This window comes from Euprymna scolopes, chromosome 3 (genome assembly GCF_053919585.1).
Source record: "Euprymna scolopes isolate OS-2025 chromosome 3, ASM5391958v1, whole genome shotgun sequence".
NCBI classification, from domain to species: Eukaryota; Metazoa; Mollusca; class Cephalopoda; order Sepiida; family Sepiolidae; genus Euprymna; species Euprymna scolopes.
The window spans coordinates 181530077-181536220 of NC_136484.1; positions in this window are offsets into that span (position 1 = coordinate 181530077).

Sequence of the window (6144 nt, forward strand, 5' to 3'; positions counted from 1 at the left end):
AAAGAAATTCTTTATTTGTTTTATATTTTAAAAAATTATTTAAAATAATTTAAGATGGTTTTGTTAGATTTTCTGAAGACGTGTTCAGTTATTATATTTTTTTTTATTTAAACAAGTTTATTCATCAACGAGTTATAGTTCTACTACGTTTTGGCCGCTGTACCTTCTGCTTATCTTCGTGTTTTTTGCTAAATTACCGTGATATTTTATTATATGTTGTTGATGATCTGTGAACATTTGTGTTTTTTACATATTTAAATCCTATGAACAAATTAAGTTGATTTTTACATTCATGCATGAATTGATGTAATCATGACATTGATGAACGCGCTCATAACGCGTTTATACATGTAGACAGTATTTTTGTAATTGTTCAATATTACATTTAATCAATGTTTACGATATTGAATGAATAGAGATAGAAAGAGAGAGAGAGAATTACTGAGAACTCGATGGTTGTTGGTTCAATCTCAAGCTTAAAGTAGAGTCTTGTCTAGCCACACTGAAGAGCTGTGATACAGTGAAAAAGTCTCTCAGTACGTGACTATATATAAGATAAAAACTTATATTTAAAATAGAAACTGAATAAATTATAATATCCATTAATCAAATATTTAAACAAGGAATTAAAAGAACAATCCTTAACTCATTGTTTGAATATTGAATGAATTGTAATTTATACAACTTTTATTTTCGGCATCAATTTTTGTTGGTTTTTAATTGCAATATCTAGTATATTAAGCTTCTGTTATCTCAACATATACATATACATATATATATATATATATATATATATATATATATATATATATATATATATATATATACTAACAGGAGGACCCGACGTTACCCGAGATTGAATGAGGATCAACGAATACCTCACCCTCCCATATTTTTATTATTGAAATCAGTGATATCTCCAATTTTTAATCAAATCGATTTATTGCTTGCTCAAGTTTAGGACCCATTCTGGTGCACCGCCTCTTGCAGTGACTTAGTCCACAATACATTGTAATCTACATTGCGCTGTAGAGAACCTGGTGTTGATTTTATAAAATTATTTTTTATATATAATGGCTTGAATTAAAGTTTAAAATGCAAAAGTCAAGTATTATGGTACAATTTTGTTCTAAACAGAAACATTCATTTCGACTGTACTCCTGTTATATCAAAGAACCTGTTTGTTTTATATATATATATATATATATATATATATATATATATATATATATATATATATATATATATAGCCGGTTAATATTAAATTACGTATTTTAATAATTTAAAAGGAATTGGAGTGGAAACAGATTATATATATATATATATATATATATATATATATATATATATATATATATATGTATATATATATATATATATATATATATATATATATATATATGTATATATATATATGTATATATATATATATGTATATATATATATATAGCCGGTTAATATTAAATTACGTACTTTGTAAGCACATTTCATCTCCCGATAACTTCTTTGATGTCTGCTTCTCGATTTTCTGATGAATTCTTCAGAATAGTTTTTATTTAACAATCAGTTGTTATGGAAACGTGAGATTGTCTCACTGACTTTAGCAAATAGGGTGCATACCTTTATAAGTATTTGCTAATATTTTCTCTCCTCTGATGAGATGGTAGACATCGAAACCCTATAGGTTAAAGAGATTAATTTTCTAAAGCATTCTTTGTCTTGCTTAGAATAATAAAAATTCTTTGATATGAAACTCAACCACTTCATTTCATTTCAATGAGTTTTTTGAAATTCATTGAATCACAATTTAATATATATATATATATATATATATATATATATATATATATATATATATATATATATATATATATTGTGATACATTTATTAAAATGTATAATAAATTATTTTATTGATTTTTAGCCAAGAGGAGATATATTTTCAGTATATTTTATTCACTGTATCATTTTTCGCGTCAAAAGGATTCAATTCACGTCTGCTCAGTCACATTTTGTAAACAAAACAGAAGAAAAAAGGGGAGGAGGATGCATGCGAACAGGAGGAGAAGGGAGAGACAGAGATACTGTGATCGAAGAGTGGAAAAGGAAAGAGAAAAGAAAGATAGAGAGAAATAAACCGTATATATAGAGAGAAACTGTGTAGAGAAAGAGAGAGATAGATCGTATAGAGAGAGAGGGGACTGAAAAAAGTTGTCAACAGGCAGTGGAGCTTCATGCTTCAAAGCGATAAGACGTAAGTCAGCGAAGGTCGGGTTGGCGAAGCCAGAGGTAAATATCAACAACACCATCCAATGATCAGCGGTCAAAGTTGGAATATTGACTGAATAAAAGAATGAACCCAGTGAAGGAAGGAATCATGGAGGAGTGAAACTTTTACTATAAATCAAGGGCTTCGATGAGCTTCGGAAACAATACTTCAAGCAATTGACACGCACGCGCGTAATGAAACATAAATAATCTGAAGGACAAAAATATGAAAATTAACCTGCACGTGCGTAATCAAACATAAACAATTTACAGGAAAGAAATATATATTAAAAAAAAAAGGAGACGAAAGAAAGGTCACATTTCAAAGGACATTAAATGAGTTTTTCAATCAAAACTTTCATTTCTCCAACATCTCTTTCTTACCCTAGAACCTGTATTTAATTGAGCAGACGATTTCTTGTTTTATGTGAACATTGACTGTTAATATATTTTTCTCTCAGTAGAATTTGAATCATTAAACCATTTCATTTAGTTAGGCATATTTAATTTTCTTTTCTTTTCTTGAATTTTATTTTTATTTTTATATAAATAAAAGTTTGTTCATTTTTCGACGATACTTTTCCTCGTTATTTCTTATGTGATTTCGTTGTCCAGTACATTTAATTTTATTGTTGTCTTCGGGACGGTTGTCCCATTCCCATAACAACACATTATCAAGGAACCTGGGAAACTTTATTTTTTTTTATATATTTCGTTACGTCACCCATCTCTACCGTCCCCAGTAGGACTGGGATACGTCGTAACAATATATATATATATATATATATATATATATATATATATATATATATATATATATATATATATATATATATGGCTGGCCTTATAGCTTTTCCATGAAAGGACAGACAAGTCAACCATATTCTTCTATTATAAGGAAAGAAGGGTTTAAGGTGGTATAACTCATAGTCCTTTGAAAATGAACCTGATAGGCATAATTCAGTGGCAATTTGAGAGAAGTGTTGAGAACAAATAGAACAACAAATGAACTTATGAATTGTATGCTTCTACTGGCAAAATTACACACAGAAAGAAACCAAGAACATCAATAATTTTTTTAGAAGATGCTATCCAGACTTCCCCCAAAAATTACAAAAAAGTCATTAAAGTAAACTTTGTACAATTATTTGAGAAATTAATGCAGAGCCATCAAGCACTGAATACTGATACAAAACTGTGTGATCTGAGGGGACAGATTCTTCAACGGTGGCCAGAATCTTGCAAAAACCACAAGCATCTAAAAAAAATATGGGAGAATGCCGATAAGTTATTTCTACATAAAACATCCCCACATCACACTGCACTTCTCTACACCAATAATTCAAACACACATCTTGCTGAAACATCCAGCACATACACCAGCATCAAAATCCCATCCGAAGTAACCCAAAAAAAACTTCAAATGAAAATTGGTCCAGTGATAACACACCAACTGAAATAATGACTAGGTTGGGTCGTGTCATAAGACCTACCCCAAAATATGACCTATAGGAAAGTTATATGTGGTAAATTTCATTAGTAAACTCCATTCATTGGTAAACTCGACATAACAAATCTTCTAGCGAAAGAGGAATGTCATGGCATGAGTTAACGTTACTTGGACAGGAGTTACTTGCCCTTGAATAAAGTGGGTTCACTATTTTGGGGGGTGCGTTCCTTGTAAGCTATACATGTTGTCTCTCGTTACTTTACTAACACAAACTTTAACAGTGATTATTTTCGAATAAACTCAATATGTTCGCATCAAGGGATTTTGATCCTTGGCTTTAATGGTTTGTGTTATATCGGATTGTGGAAATACCCATATTAAATCAAATATTAATTTGCATGGTTTCATCATCTAAGGGAGATAACTTTGTTTATTATGAATAGTTATTGTTCTTGAATTGCATTGCTTGGATGGCATCAGATTATCGAGTATAACATCGTACTTGTGAAACATTGGCCTGGATTCTTTATACTTAGAAGACACTGCTGGAGAAAAGTAGGTAAATTTAACCGTCGGCCTTCCATCATAGTTTGCATGATCTTTATTAGTAAATAGATTTTCTTGTGTTTCGTGAGGTGGCTTGCATGGTAGAGTATTAACCTGGCATGAGTGACTAGGGTTTCAAATCCTGAGTTCAGGTATGTTGATAAAAAAGTCAAAATAAAATTGAAATTCAAGCCTAAATAAGAATTAAACAAAAACTGGTGACATATCAGATGAATTTCTCTCATGTGCAATAAATCTGGTTTAATATCAAATCTTTTACAAGAGGGTGGAACGATAAAAGTGTCACCCAAAAGAAAACAACACTACAGTTTCATTTTAAACTTTTATTGAAAATATCAGTTCAGGTAACTTGATTATGTAGTAGAGCTGACATCTATTCAGTGCAGCCGCCTTCAGCCTCAATCACCACCTCGATACAGGTCTGAAACTGGATACATGTCTTTTCCACAAGCAGGAGCTCGGCGAATACACGGCAGATGGCAGCAATCAGGATGGCTTTGGTGTTGTGGAAGGTCATGTTGGTGATGTTCTCAACGTATGACCAAACAAAATAATCCAGCGGATTCAGATCGGGGGAGGAGGGAGAAGCAGTCAGAGAAGGGTGCAAAGTCATCATAGCATTCCTTCTGAAGCCAAACCTTGGTCTCTTTGAACCTGTGGGCCGGTGGCAAGTCCTGCTGCCACACCCAGAGTCTGCCAGCAGCCACTTGATTGCACCAGTGGATCACCAATCTCTTCAGCATATCCTGTTACACTTTGGTGTTGACTTTCAAGTCGACTTTGAAGATCTGAGGTGGCATAATGTGGCCCTCACTTAAAACCACACCAAAGGCCATAACCGTTGCCGGAAACTTTGTTTTCATCATCCTGAGCATGTCCCAGTTATTTGTGGCAATCCAGCGATGAATTTTGAGGGTCTTGGCAATGGTCTACTGCCATAACATGGATCGGTAGAGAGCATGAGTTGTACAGCAGCGCATCTCCAATCTTGCTCGTTGAACATTGTGTCACTTTCAAATATGATAGAAGACTCCTATTGCACTTGAGATTTGTACACAACTGGCCAATTAGTAGTTGATCTGCAACAAAAAAAGAAAACCGGTTTTCATCAAAGAGAAATGGAATCATGTTGTCTTTTCTAGGATGGCAATTTTATCGGTTCACCCTGTAAATATTTTAAATAATTAATGGACGGATGAAATCACGACAAACTTCTAGTAACGCTGTTGATCACACTTCATTAATTACACGTTTCATTTATTCAACATTTGATGAAATGTCTTTTCTCAATTTGATTTTTCTGGATCATTCTATATAAAGGTCAGTATAAAATGGACCTTGTGTTTACTTTCGGCAGGTTCATCACTCTTGCTTCCTTTATCCTTTAGTTCTCACATTCTATGAGCGATGTTTCTGATAAAGAAATTGCTGTTTGTTTTTATCAAAATATATTTTCTTTGTTAGTTTATTTTATTGTATGGCACAATCATGTTGATACATTAGTTCTCATCAGATCACCATTTAAGCAACGCTGAGCCTGGCCAGTACCAAGGCGCTATATGTGGGCGGAAGATCAGATCAGTCTCCCTGCTTTCCAATGTATGTAGTGCTGGCGTACACACACATTAGCATATGAAAAGATGATAGAGTTTATCAAATTCCATCATCTCAACTACAGTTGCAAAATGATGATGATAATTTCATTGTGTATATTTCTTGTAGCTCTAGGAAAGGATCAGACGGAAAGCCTCAAACAACAAGTTCAGGTAGAAAAGAATATATTGTACAAGGTAGTGAATACAAAGAAAAGGTTATCAGCATTTTCTGACTAAGTTCGACAGTCTGTAGTTTTGCATTATC